This window comes from Chiloscyllium plagiosum, unplaced genomic scaffold (genome assembly GCF_037043375.1).
Source record: "Chiloscyllium plagiosum isolate Xiang-an unplaced genomic scaffold, Cpla_swu_hap1 HiC_scaffold_21, whole genome shotgun sequence".
NCBI lineage: Eukaryota > Metazoa > Chordata > Chondrichthyes > Orectolobiformes > Hemiscylliidae > Chiloscyllium > Chiloscyllium plagiosum.
The window spans coordinates 26,197,990-26,218,205 of record NW_028270159.1 but is presented as its reverse complement, the minus strand read 5'-3'; the positions used below and the strand labels follow the sequence as shown (position 1 = coordinate 26,218,205).

The 20,216-nt window shown below is 46.8% G+C and overlaps 1 protein-coding gene across 1 annotated transcript in view; it reads right to left on the bottom strand.

Moving 5' to 3' along the window:
• Positions 1-20,216, bottom strand: part of LOC122564839 (nuclear receptor subfamily 5 group A member 2-like) — a 116,739-nt gene that overhangs the window by 5,189 nt on the left and 91,334 nt on the right. The gene's annotated exons all lie outside the window — the stretch shown is intronic.

Below are 20,216 nucleotides of genomic sequence, written 5' to 3'. Positions count from 1 at the left end.
CCAATATTCTTCATGCTGGGCTTCACCCGAGAGGAAAGCACTCTCGGTTTCTGCACTCAGGCCAAACCCAGAGACAAATACAGTTAAAACTATTGATACAGAGGAACCTCGATTATCCGAATACCAATTATCTGAAAATCGAATTATCCGAAGGAGATCGCGAGGTCCCGATGGAAACATTACATCAAAGATGTGTTTCCAACAGTCATCGCGTCTTTTGTTTACAGTGATTAAACAGGCACCGGCTCCAAATGACTGCCCTCCCACCCTCTCTCTCTCTCCCCACACTTTCCCTGGAGTTCTATACAGAGGTGTATCCTGAACCCCCCCTTCCCCACCTAATCTCTCCAACATTGTCCTGTACAGGGCAAAGATGGAACCTGTCAAAAAGTTGCAGTAAAAAGTTGTGTGTATGTGTGCGCCCGCGCACGCTTTTGGAGATTTCCCCCACAAAGGCAGCAGCAGCAGTCTTGTTGGTGTCCAGTCCAGCTGCCCCGGAGATGGGCGGGGGTATATGGGGTTGGGGGACGGGCAGGGAGTGGTTTTGGGGGCAGAGGTCGGCGGTAGGGTCAGGGGGCGGTGCTGGGGTCAGGGGGCAGATGCCGTTGGACACGGTTGGGGTCAGGAGTGGTGTTGGGGGCAGGGGCAGTGTTGGATATGGTTGGGGGCAGAGGGCGTTGTTGAGGATCGGGGGCCGTGTTGAGGGTCAGGGGGCGGTGTTGGGGTTGGGGGGAGGTGTTGGACGGGGTTGGGGGTGGGGGAGTTGTTGGACGGGGTTGGGGGCAGGGGGCAGTGTTCGGGCGGGGGGAGGTGTTGCAAGTGTTGGGGGTGGGGAGCGGTGTTGGACGGGGTTGGAGGCAGGGGGAGGTATTGGACATGGTTGGGGGCGGGGGGCGGTGTTGCACGATGTTGGGGGCAGGGGGCAGTGTTGGACGGGTTTGGAAGCAGGGGGAGGTGTTGGACATGGTTGGGGGCGGGGGGAGGTGTTGACGGTGTTGGGGGCGGGGGAGCGGTGTTGGGACGGGGTTGGAGGCAGGGGGAGGTGTTGGACATGGTTGGGGGCGGGGGAGGTGTTGCACGGTGTTGGGGGTGGGGAGCAGTGTTGGATAGAGTTGAAAGCAGGGGGAGGTGTTGGACATGTTTGGGGCGGGGGAGCGGGGGGCGGTGTTGGGGTCAGGGGGAGGTGTTGGGCTGGGTTGAAAGCAGGGGGAGGTGTTGGACATGGTTGGGGGCGGGGGAGGTGTTGCAAAGTGTTGGGGGCGGGGAGCGGTGTTGGACGGGGTTGGAAGCAGGAGGAGGTGTTGGACATGGTTGGGGGCGGGGGGCGGTGTTGCACAGTGTTGGGGGTGGGGAGCGGTGTTGGACGGGGTTGGAAGCAGGAGGAGGTGTTGGACATGGTTGGGGGCGGGGGGCGGTATTGGGGGTGGGGAGCAGTGTTGGACGGGGTTGGAGGCAGGGGGAGGTGTTGGACATGGTTGGGGGCGGGGGGAGGTGTTGCACAGTGTTGGGGGTGGGGAGCGGTATTGGGGGTGGGGAGCAGTGTTGGACAGGGTTGGAGGCAGGGGGAGGTGTTGGACATGGTTGGGGGCGGGGGGAGGTGTTGCACAGTGTTGGGGGTGGGGAACGGTGTTGGACATGGTTGGAAGCAGGGGGAGGTGTTGGACATGGTTGGGGGCAGGGAGGCGGTGTTGGGCTGGGGAGCGGTGTTGGACAGGGTTGGAGGCAGGGGGAGATGTTGGACATGGTTGGGGGCAGGGAGGCGGTGTTGCACGGTGTTGGGGGTGGGGGAGGTGTTAGACAGGGTTGGAAGCAGGGGGAGGTGTTGGACATGGTTGGGGGCAGGGAGGCGGTGTTGGGCTGGGGAGCGGTGTTGGACAGGGTTGGAGGCAGGGGGAGATGTTGGACATGGTTGGGGGCAGGGAGGCGGTGTTGCACGGTGTTGGGGGTGGGGGAGGTGTTAGACAGGGTTGGAAGCAGGGGGAGGTGTTGGACATGGTTGGGGGCAGGGAGGCGGTGTTGGGCTGGGGAGCGGTGTTGGACAGGGTTGGAGGCAGGGGGAGATGTTGGACATGGTTGGGGGCGGGGGATGGTGTTGCACGGTGTTGGGGGTGGGGGAGGTGTTAGACAGGGTTGGAAGCAGGGGTAGGTGTTGGACATGGTTGGGGGCAGGGGGAGGTGTTGGACATGGTTGGGGGAGGTGTTGCACAGTGTTGGGGGTGGGGAGCGGTGTTGGACGGAGTTGGAGGCAGGGGGAGGTGTTGGACAGTGTTGGGGGCGGGGAGCGGTATTGGAGGCAGGGGGCGGTATTGCACGTGTTGGGGGTGGGGAGCGGTGTTGGAGGCAGGGGGAGGTGTTGGACATGGTTGGGGTCGGGGGGCAGTATTGCACGTGTTGGGGGTGGGGAGCGGTGTTGGAGGCAGGGGGAGGTGTTGGACATGGTTGGGGTCGGGGGGCAGTATTGCACGTGTTGGGGGTGGGGAGCGGTGTTGGAGGCAGGGGGAGGTGTTGGACATGGTTGGGGTCGGGGGGCAGTATTGCACGTGTTGGGGGTGGGGAGCGGTGTTGGAGGCAGGGGGAGGTGTTGGACATGGTTGGGGTCGGGGGGCAGTATTGCACGTGTTGGGGGTGGGGAGCGGTGTTGGAGGCAGGGGGAGGTGTTGGACATGGTTGGGAGTGGGGGGCGGTATTGCACGTGTTGGCGGTGAGGAACGGTGTTGGAGACAGGGAGAGGTGTTGGACATGGTTGGGGGCGCAAGGAGGAGTTGCACGGTGTTGGGACAGGGTTGGGGGCAGGTGGAGGTGTTGGACATGGTTGAGGGCGGAGGGGCGGTGTTGGGGACGGGGGAGGTGTTGCATGGTATTGGGGGCAGGAGGGGCGGTGTTGGACGGGGTTGGGGGCAGGGGCTCGCGCGCTGTGCTGCTGCAGTCTCCTGAATGAGGTGCAGACTTTAAAAACTCAGAGGGGAAAGGCATTTAATCGATTAACCAAATAATCGATTATCCGAGCGAAATAGTCCCTGCCCATCACGTTCGGATAATCGAGGTTCCCCCGTACTTGGAAATGAACACAGCGGTTGTATTAGAGCTGATGTTTTGAGATATACAAGACTATTCAGACCTGTATGTGTCGTTCACAATTTGTAAATTTAATTTAATTTAATTGAATGTTGTTGGAGTCTGCTGACATCATTACTTCGAATGACCCCTCATATTATGGTTCATCTTCTACCCGTTAAAATCTCTGTGATACAAAATACAATTGTTTCATATTTTTGTGCTGTCTGCGTAGAGGAGAAGTTTAGGCATGAAGCTATGGGGAATAGCATTCTTACAGGGGAAGAAACATTGTATTTTTGTTCCAGTTTTTGCAGTAGCATTTTTTAATCTGGTACCTTTTTTCATTGATACCAGGGCATTACTGTGCAGAAATATAAGGTGGTAAAGTTTGAAGGGAAGAATAAAAAGACAATATATTTACTTGATGGTAACACTTTAAGAAAGAGAGATTTAAGGATTCACACAGACAGATCTTTAAAATTAAACTATTTAAAAGTACAGGATCCTAGGTTTCATTGATAGGGACAACATACACAAGAGCTGATAATGTGTTGCTGGGAAAGCGCAGCAGGTCAGGCAGCATCCAAGGAGCAGGAGAATCGACGTTTCAGGCATGAGCCCTTCCAGCAACACATTATCAGCTCTGATCTACAGCATCTGCAGTCCTCACAACATACACAAGAATAGCTAGGTAATGGTAAAATTTTACAAATCAAAGGTTGGAACCAATTCATAATGGAGAGAGAGAGAGAGAGAGGTTGCAAAGGTCAGATGTCATATGTAGAATTCCACATCTACCTGGACACGACCATCATGGGAACCCCCTCCATGAGACGACCAGCAGCCTGAACAGTAGTCGGGTGGTCTGCCTGCCTCCAATTCCTGCTTTCAAACTCCAGCTCAGAAGGATAGAAGAGCTCTCTGAGCAACAGCATTTAAAGAAACCATGATCTACCTCACAGATTAGATTTTAATAAGATTTTCTGGCATTTCTATTTTGCTGGTTTCCACATTTATTAGAGGTGAGGACCCTCTGACATACAGTCAGTGTCACTGAGACTGTGTCCTGTTTTAGACACCCTACTTTGGAAAGGATTTCAAAGTTGTGCCAATGATGCAAAAAAGGTTCACTGAGATTATATTTATGATGATGGGCCTTAATTAGAGGAGAGACATGTCTGCATCCACAGAGCACTCCAGACACTCTGACATGAAGTGTACCAAACACTAACTGGGTAAAGGTGGCAGTGCTCAGGTACCATCTGTTGGAAGGAAGCAGAGCAAGAAGCTCATTATGTTAATAAGCAAACCACATTGTTTCACAATGGTGTTGTTTTCTAACTCCAGCCTTTCCCTCTTAAACTTACATGACTGTACACTCTAAGAAGGATAGAAGAGCTCCCTGAGCAGCAGCATTTAAAGAAACCATGATCTACCTCATGTTAGATTTTAGTAAGATTTTCTGGCACTTCTATTTTGCTAGTTTCCATATTTATTAGAGGTGAGGACCCTCTGATATACAGTCAGTGTCACTGAGAGGGGCAGGTGAGGTGAGGACCCTCTGATATACATGCTATTATACGTGGCACAGGTCTGGCCTATTCCCAGAACCTGTGCCGCTGCAGTCACCCGGGCCATCTTCCAGTTTATATGGAGGTCAAAGATGGACCGGATCCGAAGGGACTCACTGTATAAAGATCTGGGCAACGGGGGAAAAAATACACCCAATGCCACCCTCACCCTGATGGCCACCTTTGTGTGTGGCTGCATCAAGCTGTGCGTGGATCCCCGGTACGCAAACACCAAGTGTCACTACGTACTGAGGTTCTACCTGTCCCCGGTGTTGCGAAGGATGGGCCTGGCCTCGCTGCCGCGGAACACTCTGAGTAGTTGGACCATTCCGTATTCACCTGTCCTTCGTGGAGAAATTTATGAAGAAAAACACCTTTGACCACAAGTCTATTAGGAAGTGGTCAGCACGTAGTGTCCTTGAGACCCTTCGGGAAAAGGAGAGGGCGGATCCTATCGAGCGGTTCCCTGAGCAGACTGTCAAAGCCATTTGGCAGAATGCCTCATAGCCAGAACGTTCCAACAAGCACCAAGACATGGCTTGGCTGGTGGTGAGAAGGGCTCTGCCTGTGAGATCCTTTATGCACGCCCGGACTCTCAGCCGCACCGCACGCTGCCCTCGAAGCGGCTGCGGGGGGGACGAGACTGTCACACACCTCCTTCTGGAACGTGCCTATGCAGAGGAAGTCTGGAGAGGAATGCAGTGGTGTTTGTCGAGGTTCGTCCCGAGCAGCGCCGTGACGCGGGACTCCGTGCTCTACGGTCTGTTCCCCGGGAGGCACACCGAGACGAACATCAACTGTGTCTGGAGGATCATCAACTCGGTGAAGGACGCTCTCCGGGCAGTCCGAAACCTGCTGATCTTCCAGCTGAAGGAGTTGACCCCGACTGAGTGTTGCAGACTGGCACATTCCATGGTCCCGGACTATGTGTTGAGGGACGTGCTGAAGCTTGGGGCAGCTGCCGCCAAGGCGCGGTGGGGAAAGACCACTGTGTAAAGTCTGCCTGCCTAACGAAGAACAGGGGGCCCATGCAGTCATTTGGGCTCTGCTGGCGCCTCAGCTAATCATATGGGCATATCATTGAAAAATGTACAGACCTGTATAAAAATGATAAGTTTTGATCTCTGTATCTACATGTTTACATATGTATGGCATGACCAACTGTACAGACCATCAAATTATTTTATGAATAAAGTATATTTTTGAAACAAAAAAAAAGTCAGTGTCACTGAGAGGGTTGGGTGAGGTGAGGACCCTCTGACATACAGTCAGTGTCACTGAGACGGGCGGGTGAGGTGAGGACCCTCTGACACACAGTCAGTGTCACTGAGAGGGGTGGGTGAGGTGAGGACCCTCTGATATACAGTCAGTGTCACTGAGAGGGTTGGGTGAGGTGAGGACCCTCTGACATACAGTCAGTGTCACTGAGACGGGCAGGTGAGGTGAGGACCCTCTGATATACAGTTAGTGTCACTGAGGGGGCGGGTGAGGTGAGGTCTCTCACAGAGACTCAGCACCATAGACAAGAAAATCTTTATTTAAATATGAGTAAGAGTAAAATGAATTCAAAAGTCCATCTTCTATTTAGTTTGAAAATGTCTTGAAGCTCCAGCTCCTGGTTTGCATCCTGCACTGCATGGGGAATCTGAGATGCATTCCTGACAGTTGGAATGACTGTGTGTGTAGGAGCTGCTCCTGGCCCTTGCAGCTTGAGCTCTCGGTGTTGGGAGTGTAAGCCTATTTACAAAGCATTTTTTGGCCTTGGGAAATGGTGAGAGGGAGGGGTTCTCCCTAGCAGACAGCCAGACCCAAGACAATGGCACTGTGGGTGATCCTGCTAGTCAGAGGGAAGGGAAGAAGTGTGGAAGGACAATAGTGGTCGCAGAATGTTAGTGCCAGGTGTAGACAGGCACTTTAGCAGCTGGAAGTGTGACTTCATGATGGTATGTTACCTTCTGGGTACCAGGGTCAATCACGTAAATGAGCTTTAGGGCATTCTGAAGGGGCGGGCATTGTTTCCAATGTAAAGGCCTCTACAAAAATAAATAATCAAAATAAATCCTGTAAAATAGAACCCTGCCACATTACAAGCACATGAAATCAAATGGCACTTGTGCATTCTCTTTGGTGTCTCTGCCCTCAATGTGGCTTTGCTTGTCCTAGGCCTCTTATTGAATTTTCTGGCTGGTGGAAGGCTGCTTATTTTCAGTTGAGAACTGTGGAGGTACCTTACAGGATAATCTCAAGTCATTCTAGGCTGAGAAAGCCCAGCTGCAGACCATAACGCTCAGTATTGCGGCCCCAGTCTGACTGAGAGGGAACAGTAAGGGTAATGGTGGATGGACAGTGATGAGAAAGAGTGATGCTGTCCTGAAAAAGACCACCAGGCTCTTGATCCATGGGGCTACTGCTCTATTCTGTTAACTTCTCTCATTTGACCCTCACTCCCACCGGAAGCACCTCATCAATTCTAGTCATTTTTTCTGGAGAATAGGTTGTTGGAGTTTTGTGACACCCTGTAAATCATATTATATATAGATATCCATGAACGAGATGGGAACAGTTTGAACTTTATCACTTCACTACACTGCAGAACTCATGTCTTTGGTGAAAATCACTTGTGTTGTAAAATATATGATGAGTGTCTGTGAGCCTGAGAGTAGATTTGAGCACCCACTTCTACAATGCAGAAGTCAGGCTTCAAGCTCTGTGCAAAACCCTTGCTGTTCTCTATGTTCATTGATGTTGACCACAGGCTGCCTGGTAGGTCTGCCAATGCATTCAGTAGCATCTGAGGCTTGAGGTGCAGTTAGTAGCATATGGGATTTGAAGACACACATTCACTGATCTTGATCACCTATATGAGGTCTATGTATTTCCTACAGCACTGCATTCAGATCGTTGGCGTTAAAGTTATGGCATTGGTTTTGATAGCTATCTCCTCACACTATCTTGATACTGTGTGGCTGGAGGGTGCTCTGGTCCCTGTAGATACAGAAAGCCTCTCCTTTCTATCTCTTCCACCAAGTTGCGCAAAAATCAATAAAATGTATGGAAGCCAGTTCTCTTCCACGTTCAACTCAGAGTTTGCTCTCACAAGACCCACGGCATCTGCTCCAGCCACAATGCATTTCTGCTTTGAGAGGTGCAAACTGACTTTAAGTAATTGCTTTAAGTGATTTAGGGCCATTTGCACATTTATCACTGGTCACATTTAAATGAGCAGACAACACAAAGATGGCATGCTACCTGCATTATATGCACCAAACAGGCATTAACACAGATATCTCAGTTCCTATTTCAGTAACTACCCAAATTTTCAACATCCATGTTTATAATAGAATTAAAGTCAAAAGCCTTAGAATTTGGGAGCCCTTGGGTTGGTCAAAATGATGTATACTCAGTAAGTTGATTCTATTCTGTTAAGACAATAATTGTAAATAATACTTAGGTATTTTTGAATTCAAATATTCTTCCACTGACAACAACAAACATTAATTCACAGAAGCTTCTAAATTGCATGAACTCAAAGCAAGTCATTGCAATGGCTCCCCTTGGCATACAAAGCTCATCCTCACAATTGTCCACATTCTTCGGAATATTTCTCCCTCTTTAGCTGTTTGCATTGTTTGCAGCAGTCTTTGTTCACAAGAGGCTGCTGCTAAATTGCAATCACTTAAGAGAATGTGTAATAAAAGCCTTTTCCAGCAAAGGATCATTGCGATTGAAAGGCAGGAAATAGAACGATAGGTCAATTCGTCAAGGCTCTATTAAATGCTTCTTTAGAACAAAGCCAACATGTACCTTCTTCATAAATATTGCTTTTTGTAAAATTCTAATTTTAATTAAAACTCTTTACCTGCTTAGGAGAAAAATCAATATGGACAACAAATGTCACACTCTTTTGTAAATATTTTGCTTTGTGAATGCTGTGGTAGGCTGATTGTGAAAACTGTGCACTGTTGAAGGTAATTATGTCTTGCAAGCATCATAAAAACCTGGCTCTGCAGCTGATTCTATGAAAAATACAAAACACCTCAACACAATGCTTTCAGATAGAAAAGAATAAAATCTGGTGAAAATGACCCTGAATGGGGGAAAAGAACCCTACTTCAAATTTTTTTGTGATCAAAAATGCTTTTGTCATAAATTAAATTTTTCTATGTGAAGTCTTTACTTTCACTCTGTGTTTGGAAGAAGCCATACATGTAACTTGAAAGTATATTTCCCTAGTGGTATTTCAATAATAGTTTCTTTTTGAGATAATGCTTCATAATATTAATGTTAAATTAATCATTTGGTTTGTCAAAGGAAACAGAACAAAGTGATTACATTGGCTGAAGTCTTCCAAGAACATGTGGATTTGGGAGCAGGTCTGAGGAAACTGACGGTATATTGGGAACCCACATTAACCCATAAGTTTCCACATTTAACTCTAATGCAACAGTCTGCATAAGAACAGGAGAAACAGATTGTCAATTTCAATGTATTAACCAGTCAATGACAGTGAAATCAAGATGCAATTTAACCGTGGGTCCATGGGTTTCCTGGAATTCACCAGTGAAAGCAACAGCAGCAATTCAGAATGCTAAGAGACTGTGAAATACGCTAATAAGTATTGATACCACACAGTTACTTTCTGGCCTGCTTTTATGCAAGGATTTGTTCACAGTTCGAGCCATGGTTATTTTAGCAAATTTGGACTGATGGTTCGTTTCTCAAGCAGACAATTAGAGTCATATGGATGTACTGCATGGAAACAGACTCTTTGGTCCAACTGCCGCCCAGATATTCTACACTAATCTATGCCCTCTAGTTCTGGACTCCCCCCACCCCAGGGATAAGACCTTGTCTATTTACCCAATTCTATGCCCCTCATGATTTTATAAACCTCTAGGAGGTCACCTCCGACGCTCCAAAGAAAACAGCCCCAGCCCATTCAGACTCTCCCTACAGTTTAAATCTTGTGATGACATCAGTCAGAATAAGCAGACGTGTGGATGTGTAGTTCTGCTAACTTCCCTCAGGGGCAGGGTACCACCGACTACAAACATGTGGGAATTAAAATATCACCAAATCACTCCTGAATTTTCAGAACAGCAGAGACTTCCGTTCCATCAAAGCACAGCTGGTGTTAAACCACAGACCCATCTTTTTGGTGGTGTGCAGAAGACTCCCACTGTAATGATACTTTTATAGACTATAGATGCAGGAGTAGGCCATTCGGCCTTTCGAGCCAGCTTTCGACCTGCAGCAATCCACCCTCCCTGATCCCCTTGCCTTTTTATGCAGACTTGCTGGCTGCTTAGATCTAAGAAATACCCACTTAAAATGTGACCAATGTTACTCATGTGGAACCTGATCACCGAGGCCCAGGAGGGATACAATAGAAACTATATGCCAAGTAAGTGCGTCACTGAGCAAGCTATGGAAGCTGAAGATCCCTTTCGGGTATCTGAACAGACTTGGAGTTACCTCAGTACACACCAGTCACTATCTCCAGAATGGTCACACTATGTTGCTCAACACAACACTGCGATACAATAAGGTATGGACACGCAGCAGCAAGGTGCAGAACATTGAGTCACTTCAGGTCATTCTGACCAAGATGAGGCAACATGTGATGCAGCCCCTAAAGGCATTCCAGCAGCACTGTTATTGCTGCTGGGGATGGCTCTCATTGTTGGAAGGATTGCTTAGATTCTCCAGACCACCCACATGACAACCGGATGCCAGAATGACTCCCCACCCCCAATACCCGCCCGAGCACAAAGCAGTTTTGCAAACAATTAATCATCCATTTCAAGGCCTCCCACTGCCTGTTGTCAATTCATGTCTTTTCATTCCCTGCAAATGAAAAGACCACTTTCCAGCACATAGTCAAAAATGGTCAAAATAAGAAAGTGGTGGAAAGAAACAACATTTCTGTGGGTCAAATATAAAGCAGTAGCTTACCAGTCTCACAATGAGAACACGCACGTGCATATTCTCTGCAACTATAGATCTTTACTCTTGCTATCCTCATCAGTTCTACGTGTTGCAACCCTCGTGGTATCAGAAGAGATAGAGACACGATGCTCCGATCCCTATTCTGATTGCTGAAATGCTCTCAGCCATGTTGTGTGTCTTGGAGCCCGTTAGAACCACACTAAAGACAACCCATTTCCACCTCCATCTCCAAGACTCTGGCACTGGGACAAAGAATATAGAACATTTCAGCACCATACAGGCCCTTCAGCCCTCGATTTTGCGCTGACCTGTGAAACCAATCTGAAGCCTACACTATTCCATTTTCATCCATATGTCTATCCAAAGACCATTTAAATGCCCTTAAAGTTGGTGAGTCTACTACTGTTGCAGGCAGTGCGTTCCATGCCCCTACTACACTCTGAGTAAAGAACCTACCTCTGACATCTGTCCTATATCTATCCCCCCTCAATTTCAAGCTATGTCCCCTCATGCTAGCCATCACCATCCAAGGAAAAAGGCTCCCACTGTCCAGCCTATCTAATGCTCTGATTATCTTATATATCTCAATTAAGTCACCTCTCAACCTTCTCTCTAATGAAAACAGCCTCAAGTTCCCCAGCCTTTCCTTGTAAGACTTTTCCTCCATACCAGGCAACATCCAAGTAAATCTCTTCTGAACCCTTTCCAAAGTTTCCACATTCTTCGTATAATTCAGTGACCAGAACTGGATGCAATACTCCAACTACGACCGCACCAGAGTTTTGTACAGCTGCAGCATGACCCCATGGCTCTGAAACTCAATCCTTCTACTAATAAAAGCTAACACACTGTATGCCTTCTTAACAACCCTATTAACCAGGGTTGTAACTTTCAGGGATCTATGTACATAGACACCAGGATCTCTCTGTTCATCTATATTACCAAGAATCTGACCATTAGCCCAGCACTCTTTATTCCTGTTGCTCCTTCCAAAGTGAATCACCTCACACTCTTCCACATGAAACTCCATTTTCTGCTTCTCAGCCCAGCTCTGAAGCTTATCTATGTTCTTCTGTAACCCACAGCATCCTTTGGCACTATCTACAACTCTACTGACCTTAGTGCCATTGCCAATTTACTAACCCATCCTTCTACACTCTCATCCAGGTCATTTATAAAAATGAGTAACCCCAAAACAGATCCTTGCAGTACACCACTTGTGACTGAACTCCAGGATGACATGAAGCACCACATGCCTGAGGAGTCCAGTGTCAGGTCTTTAAACTACATGACCCACCCAGCAGAGCTGGTTTTCAGTGATTAGGGTCTGTAAACTGGGCATGTTGGCTCGGGAGAGGATGTTGCAATTGGACTACCTTTCTTGTCACCATATCAGAGGGTCAGTGATCTGCTGTGTTCTACAAAGGTTCCTGGAACCATTTCATCTCTGCTACCTCACAGTCTCCAGGGCATCACTCAGTCTCATTCTGTTGCCGCACAGGCATCTCACAAAAGCTCATAGCCTGCAAGCCTGAGCATCATATGCATGATGGGCACTCGAAGGCTCATACCGAGCTCATCCTCTCAAACCTCCAACCCTTCCAGCCCACTTCACTTCCTCATCAGTGGGATAATTTGCCCCTGTGCATGGTTATGAATGCTCATAAACTGCTCCTGCACCCATTCCCATCACCCCCTGCCCATTGTCTCTAGCACATTGCAAGAAAATCTGAGCCAAATTCAGCTAGATGTGGGGTGGGACAGCATTTGATAACAAACCCCTCAACCTCGCTATGGACCACCATGATTGCTTCCATGGTGACAGGTAGGCACCAACAAACCATCACCTCTCTTCAGATGTCCATCTCATCAAGATGACAGGGTGATGCTATCAGGAGGAGGATAGGCATATGAGATCCTTGGCAGCACCATCCCAGGGCACTCCAGAGGTGCCCTGTCCCTTCACCTTCATCCCTCCAGCTGCTGGTGACTCATACTGAGGAGGATGTACATGCGTCTGGGCAGGGGACTCTCAGTAATCTAGATCTCACAAGGTCTCAAGCCCATTGTGTACACCTGCCAAAAGGATCCAAACCACCAGGGCGTACCAGTCAGCAGCCTGTAGAGATTAGGCCTGTTACTCGACATACAAAACCTTCTGACGGCACATCAGTGGCATAGATGTTCAGTCATTGCACAGAATGCAGAGTTCTGTCAATATACCTTCATATACACAAGTCTGAATCAATTGTAGTCTCATTGTCCCAATAAGACCAGTGGAGCTTCTGCAGAATAAAAGATGTGAAACATATTCCGCCGGAAAGATGATGTGCTGCATTTCAAATGCCTCACCTTGTAATCTCTATCACAGTCACAAAGTCAGTGCCTGGAGAGAGCCTCATCTGTTGATGAACCCCGTTAGCTGGAAGGTAGGGACTGCAGTCCAGGTGTCACAAGTGAATATCTCGTGACACCGAGTGGAACAATAACATCGAGGGGAAGAGTCAGGGCCAGGGATGACCAATTGGTGCATTCTGACACACAAATTATGGTGGAATCGGTTGTACATCTACAAACTCCAGGAGGGAAAGGTTTGTCCTAAATCTAGAGGGAAATCAGTGAATTACAGAGCAGTTAGCCTGGTATCTGTGGTGAGGAAATTATAGGTGTCTATAATCAAGGATAGAGTAACTGATCACGTCAAAAAATATCAAATATCCAGGAAGAGTCAGCATGGATTCATGAAGGGTAGGTTATGCCTGACAAACCTCAGAGTCTTTTTCAGGTGGTGGTAAAGGTGGTGGACTGAGTTAAGTCAATGGATGTTGTTTATGTGGTCTTCTACAAAGATCTTGAAGAAGTCCCATATAAAAGACGAGCGAGCTAAGTTATAAGTTAGCTAAGCTGGAAGCCCACAGAATTGAGGGCAAATTGCTGATATCGATAGCAAGTAGTGATATAGAATGGGAAGGTCTAGAATCTTTGCTGGTAGAGTTGAGGAATCATGAAGGAACTATGTACAGGCTCTCCGAGCAATAGTCAGGATGTGGGGCTGAAAATAAACCAGAGGATAGAAAAGGTATGTGAGAAAGGGACAATTATATCAAACGTGGGTAATATACAGGTAAGCTGGGAAAATCAGAAGAAGAGAAATTTTTTGGAGTAGCTTGTGGTAGAGCCCACTCGTGAATAGACAATTCTGGATTTGGTGATGTGTAATCAGGCAGACTTGATTAGGGAGTGTAAGGTGAAGGAACCCCTAGGGGACAGTGACCATAATATGATAGAATTCACCATGCAGAATGAGGGGGAAAAACTGGAATCAAATGTATCAGTATTACAATTGAGTGAAGGGAATTACAAAGACACAAGGTCAAAGCTGGCCAGAGTTGTTTGGAAGCAGACTCTAGCAGGGAAGACAGTGGAACAGCAGTGGTAGGTGTTTTTGGGGTAGTTCGGAAGGCACAGCAGACATTCATCTCACAGAAGAAGAAACATTCTAAGGGGAGGATGAAGCAATGATGGCTGATAAAGGAAGTCAGGAATAGCATAAAAGCAGAACAGAAAGCATACAATGTGGTGAAGATTAGTAGGCAGCCAGAGGGTTGGGAAGCCTTTAAAAACTAGTAGACAATAACTAAGAATGCAATAGAGGGGGAGCCAGAGAAGATGAAATATGTGTGTAAACCAGCAAGTAATATAAAAGATAAGAAATTTTTTTAGATATCTAAAAGGTAAGAGAGAGGCAAGAGTGAACATCAGAACACTGGAAAATGTGGCTGGAGAACCAGTAATAGGGTACAAAGAAACAGCGGAGGAACTGAACAAGTATTTTGCATCAGTTTTCACACTGGAAAAAACCAGTAACATATTAAAACTTCAAGAGACTCAGGGGACCAAAGTGAATGCAGTGGCTATCACTAAGTAGAAGGTGCAGGTGAAGCTAAAAAGTCTGAAGATGGATAAATCACCTTGGCCAGATGGACTACACCCCAGAGGTCTGAAGGAGATAGCTGAGGAGATTGTAGAGGCATTGATGGTGATCTTTCAGGAATCACTGGAGTCAGATGGCTGAAAATGGCTAATGTAACAACCCTGCTTATAAAGGGAGGGAGGCAAAAGACAGGAAACTATAGGCCAGTTATAGTTGGTCTTTGGTTAGATTCTACAGTCCATTATTAAGGAAAAGATTACAGAGTACTTGGAAGTGTATGGTAAAATAGGGCTGAGTCGGCATGGCTTCATCAAGGGGAGATCATGCCTGACAAATCTGTTAGAATTCTTTGAGGAGTTAATAAACAAGTTAGACAAAGGAGAGCTAGTGGATGTGATTAATTTGAATTTCCAGAAGGCCTTTGACAAGATGCTGCAGAGGAGACTGCTAAATACGATAAGAGCCCATCAGGGTTAGGGGAAAGAATAGGCAATCTGCTGTTGCATTGTTTTGGAACTTTGGAAAAAAAAAGTCAAAACAACAGCAGTTTAAAAGTGAGAAGAGCAGACAAAGGAAGCACATGGTGAGGACAGTGTAGGAGAGAGAGAGTGAGAGAGAGTGCGAGAGTGCGAGAGTGCGAGAGCGAGAGCGAGAGCGAGAGCGCGAGCGCACCTGCACAGTTACTGCCTTTGCTGTTTGAATTCGTGTATCGCTGGACATCGGAGTGCATCTGGGAAGATTAACAAAGAGTGAATTTCACAACTAATCTTGGAGGAACTGTTGGGTGAAGTTCACAGCACAGAATCAGATAAGTTAATTGTTGTTTTAAGTCTGTCCAAGAGAGAGGCTGCAGTAGTGAGTAGAGTGGATTCTTTCTTGATTATATGTTTTTGGAGATAAGTCTCTTGATTAAACTTAAAATATAAGCCATAGCTATTAATTTAACCTGGGGCAGTGCTTGTAGAGGAATAAGACGGTGTTATTTTCTGGGTCTGTAGATTGTGAAGGAGCAAAAATGGCCTTTGCAGTGATATGTTCTTCTTGTCAGATGTGGGAGTTTAAAGAGAATTTAAGAGTTACTGCAGATTATATCTGCCATAAATGCTGTTGGATGCAAATCTTATCAGATCAAGTGGATCCGTTGGAGAGACAAATAGAAGCGATGAGGAATTTGCAACAGCTACAGTATGTGATGGATGGCAGTTATAGGAAGGGGGGACAGTCTCAGATACAGTCCCATAGATGGGTTAACTTCAGGAAGGGTAAGAGAGGTAGGCAGCTAGAGCAGGAGTCTTTTGTGGATATACCCATTTCAAACAGGTGTGCTGTTTTGGAAAATGCAGGGGATGATGGATTCTCAGGGGAACGTAGCATAAACAGCCAAGTTTCTGGTATTGAGACTGGCTCTAATGCAACGAGGGATACGTCAGCATCCAAGAGATCAATTGTGTTAGGGGATTCTGTAGTCCGAGGGACAGACAGACGTTTCTGTGGCCAGCAGAGAAAAAGCAGAATGGTGCGTTGTTTCCCTGGTGCCAGGATCAAGGATGTCTCAGAGAGGGTGCAGAATGTTCTCACAGGGAGAGGGGCCAGCAAGAGGTCATTGTCCGCATTGGAACCAACGACATTGGAAGGGAAAAGGTTGAGACTCTGAAGGGAGATTACAGAGAGTTGGGCAAAAATTTAAAAAGGAGGTCCTCAAGTGTAGTAATATTTGGATTACTTCCAGTGCTTTGAGCTAGTGAGGGCAGGTATAGGAGGATAGAGCAGATGAATGCATGGCTGAGGAGCTGGTGTATGGGAGAAGGATTCACATTTTTGGATCATTGGAATCTCTTTTGGGGTAGATGTGACCTGTACAAGAAGGACGGATTGCACCTAAATTGGAAGGGGACTAATATACTGGCAGGGAAATCAGCTAGAACTGTTTGGGAGGATTTAAACTAGTAAGGTGGGGGGAGATAGTGAGGAAAGAGATTGTTCTGAGATGGGTACAGCTGAGAACAGAGGTGAGTCAAACAGTCAGGGCAGGCAGGGACAAGGTAGGACTAATAAATTAAACTGCATTTATTTCAATGCAAGGGGCCTAACAGGGAAGGCAGATGAACTCAGGGCATAGTTAGGAACATGGGACTGGGATATCATAGCAATTACAGAAACATGGCTCAGGGATGGGCAGGACTGGCAGCTGAATGTTCCAGGATACAAATGCTACAGGAAGGATAGAAAGGGAGGCAAAAGAGGAGGGGGAGTGGCATTTTTGATAAGGAAAGCATTACAACTGTGCTGAGGGAGGATATTCCTGGAAATACATCCAGGGAAGTTATTTGGGTGGAACTGAGAAATAAGAAAGGGATGATCACCTTATTGGGATGCATATGGTCACAGAAATTTGAGGGTGCATACATGAGGATCAGTAGTTGGCACAACATCGTGGGCTGAAGGGCCTGTTCTGTGCTGTACTGTTCTATGTTCTATGTTCTATTATAGATCCCCCCAATAGTCAGAGGGAAATTGAGAAACAAACTTGTAAGGTGATCTCAGCTATCTGTAAGAATAATAGGGTAGTTATAGTCGGGGATTTTAACTTTCCAAACATCAACTGGGACTGCCATAGTGTTAAAGGTTTAGATGGAGAGGAATTTTTTAAGTGTGTACAAGACAATTTTCTGATTCAGTATGTGGATGTACCTACTAGAGAAGGTGCAAAACTTAACCTACTCTTGGGAAATAAGGCAGGGCAGGTGACTGAGGTGTCAGTGGGGGAGCACTTTGGGGCCAGTGACCATAATTCTATTCGTTTTAAAATAGTGATGGAAATGGATAGACCAGATCTAAAAGTTGAAGTTCTAAATTGGAGAAAGACCAATTTTGACGGTATTAGGCAAGAACTTTCAAAAGGTGATTGGAGGCAGATGTTCGCAGGTAAAGGGACGGCTGGAAAATGGGACGCCTCCAGAAATGAGATAAAAGAATACAGAGAAAATATATTCCTGTCAGGGTGAAAGGGAAGACTGGTAGGTATGGGGAATGCTGGATGACTAAAGAAATTGAGGGTTTGGTTAAGAAAAAGAAGGAAGCATATGTCAGGTATAGACAGGATAGATCAAGTGAATCCTTAGAAGAGTATAAAGAAAGTAGGAGTATACTTAAGAGGGAAATCAGGAGGGCAAAACGGGGACATGAAATAGCTTTGGCAAATAGATTTAAGGAGAATCCAAAGGGGTTTTACAAATATATTAAGGACAAAAGGGTAACTAGGGAGAGAATAGGGCCCCTCAAAGATCAGCAAGGTGGTCTTTGTGTGGAGCCACAGAAAATGGGGGAGATACTAAATGAATATTTTGCATCAGTATTTACTGTGGAAAAGGATATGGAAGATATAGACTGTACGGAAATAGATGGTAACATCTTGCAAAATGTCCAGATTACAGAGGAGGAAGTGCTGGATGTCTTGAAGCGGTTAAAGGTGGATAAATCCCCAGGACCCGATCAGGTGTACCCGAGAACTCTGTGGGAAAATAGAGAAATGATTGGTGGACCTCTTGCTGAGATATTTGTATCATCGATAGTCACAGGTGAGGTGCCGGAAGATTGGAGGTTGGCAAACGTGGTGCCACTGTTTAAGAAGGGTGGTAAGGACAAGCCAGGGAATTATAGACCAGTGAGCCTGACCTCGGTGGTGGGCAAGTTGTTGGAGGGAATCCTGAGGGACAGGATGTATATGTATTTGGAAAGGCAAGGACTGATTTGGGATAGTCAACATGGCTTTGTACATGGGAAATCATGTTTGACAAACTTGATTGAGTTTTTTGATGAAGTAACAAAGAAGATTGATGAGGGCAGAGCAGTAGATGTGATCTATAAGGACTTCAGTAAGGCGTTCGACAAGGTTCCCCATGGGAGACAGATTAGCAAGGTTAGATCTCATGGAATACAGGGAGAACTAGCCATTTGGATACAGAACTGGCTCAAAGGTAGAAGACAGAGGGTGGTGGTGGAGGATTGTTTTTCAGACTGGAGGCCTGTGACCAGTAGAGTGCCACAAGGATCAGTGCTGGGTCCTCTACTTTTTGTCATTTACATAAATGATTTGGACGCGAGTATAAGAGGTACAGTTAGTAAGTTTGCAGATGACACCAAAATTGGAGGTGTAGTGGACAGCGAAGAGGGTTACCTCAGATTACAACAGGATCTTGACCAGATGGGCCAATGGGCTGAGAAGTACCAGATGGAGTTTATTTCAGATAAATGCGAGGTACTGCATTTTGGGAAAGCAAATCTTAGCAGGACTTATACACTTAATAGTAAGGTCCTAGGGAGTGTTGCTGAACAAAGAGACCTTGGAGTGCAGGTTCATAGCTCCTTGAAAGTGGAGTCGCAGGTAGATAGGATAGTGAAGAAGGCGTTTGGTATGCTTTCCTTTATTGGTCAGAGTATTGAGTACAGGAGTTGGGAGGTCATGTTGTGGCTATACAGGACATTGGTTAGGCCACTGTTGGAATATTGTGTGCAATTCTGGTCTCCTTCCTATCGGAAAGATGTTGTGAAACTTGAAAGGGTTCAGAAAAGATTTACAATGATTTTGCCAGGGTTGGAGGATCTGAGCTACAGGGAGAGGCTGAACAGGCTGGGGCTGTGTTCCCTGGAGTGTCGGAGGCTGAGGGGTGACCTTATAGAGGTTTACAAAATTATGAGGGGCATGGATAGGATAAAAAGACAAAGTCTTTTCCCTGGGGTTGGGGAGTCCACAACTAGAGGGCATAGGTTTAGGGTGAGAGGGGAAAGATATAAAAGAGACCTAAGGGGCAACTTTTTCACGCAGAGGGTGGTACGTGTATGGAATGAGCTGCCAGAGGATGTGGTGGAGGCAGGTACAATTGCAACATTTAAGAGGCATTTGGATGAGTATATGAATAGGAAGGGTTTGGAGGGATATGTGCCGGGTGCTGGCAGGTGGGACTAGATTGAGTTGGGGTACCTGGTTGGCATGGAAGGGTTGGACCGAAGGGTCTGTTTCCATGCTGTACATCTCTATGACTCTATGACTCTATAACTGAGATGAAGAGGAATTTCTTCAAACAGAGCTTGATTAGTCTGTGAAACTCTGTGCCACAGAAGACTATGGAGGCAGAGTCATACAGCGGTACAGCAGGAAACAGTCCCTTCAGTCCAACCTGTCCATGTTGATCAGATATCCTAAATTAATCTAGTCCCATTTGTCAGCATTTGGCCCATATCCCCCACCCCAGGGAAATGTCCTTGACTATCCATGCCTCTCATGGATAGTACAACATCCTTCCTATAGCAGGGAGACCAAACTTGCACGCAGTATTCTAACAGTGGCCTAACCAATGTCCTGTACGGCCGAAACATGACCTCCCAACTCCTGTACTCCATACTCTGACCAATAAAGGAAAGCATACCAAACACCTTCTTCACTATCCTATCTACCTGTGACTCCACTTTCAAGGAGCTATGAACCTGCACTCTTTGTTCAGCAACACTCCCCAGGACTTTACCATTAAGTGTATAAAGTCATTTTCCAAAATGCAGCACCTCACATTTATCTAGATTAAACTCCCTCTGTCCACTTATTGGCCCATTGGCCCATCTGATTAAGATCGCATTGTACTGAGATAATCTTCTTTGCTGTCCACTACAACTCCTATACTGCACACTTACGAACTATACCTCCTATGTTC